A 716-nucleotide genomic window follows, 5' to 3' on the forward strand; every position below is an offset into this window, starting at 1 on the left:
AATACCAAGTAAGTTTTTGCAGTGTGACTCCATTAAATGTGTGTGTGTGTGTGTGTGTGTGTGTAGATTAAACATGAGCGGGCCAAAACGGACATGGCAGCAGGTCAAAATCAAATCACAAGAAACATTCTGCAGAATGGTATGGTCCCTGACTAATATTTAACAAAGCACAAGCATATATTGTACCCAGAAGGTGCCTGCTCACACATTGTCTGTACTGTTTTAGCAGTGAAAAAGAATACCCACAGACAAGGCACGGGTGGTGGGTCACCAAAGGCTGACCTTACCCCAGCAGAGGACATGGCCTTGGAGCTAAATAAAGGCAGGCCCGTCTTAGAGGGGATCCCTGGGGGGAAAGAGACGAGCATAGGTTCCTCCCAAGATGCCACCCGCTTCATTCAAGGTATGTCCTTCCATCTCTACATGGGATACAACCACATTCATATTGAATCAATTTGGACTGTCTGACTTTGGTTTACCTATTGCCTTGCAGTGCCTGGCAGCACTGTGTTCCTGTTAGAGCACCAGACGATGCTGATCCAGTGAGTACTCCATCAAAGGCATACTGTAGGCCTGGTATTTCTTGTCTACTAGCTTCAATATGAATCCGATTAAATGTGATAGGGTGAAGGCCCCAGTGCAGCAGCAACAGCACATGATGGAGACGATGATGAGGAGGAGACCATCTCTCTGGATTAGCAATACGTAACTGAACG

At 46.5% G+C, this 716-nt stretch overlaps 1 long non-coding RNA gene across 1 annotated transcript; it reads left to right on the top strand.

Annotated features, from left to right (window-relative positions):
• Positions 1–239: 239 nt before the first annotated feature.
• On the top strand, positions 240–697 carry LOC135566419 (uncharacterized). The gene is made up of 3 exons (XR_010462076.1): positions 240–403; positions 494–542; positions 625–697. It is a non-coding gene; the product is annotated as an uncharacterized LOC135566419 (long non-coding RNA).
• The last annotated feature ends 19 nt before the right edge of the window (positions 698–716 follow it).

Source organism: Oncorhynchus nerka, unplaced genomic scaffold (assembly GCF_034236695.1).
Source record: "Oncorhynchus nerka isolate Pitt River unplaced genomic scaffold, Oner_Uvic_2.0 unplaced_scaffold_5055, whole genome shotgun sequence".
Taxonomy (NCBI): Eukaryota; Metazoa; Chordata; class Actinopteri; order Salmoniformes; family Salmonidae; genus Oncorhynchus; species Oncorhynchus nerka.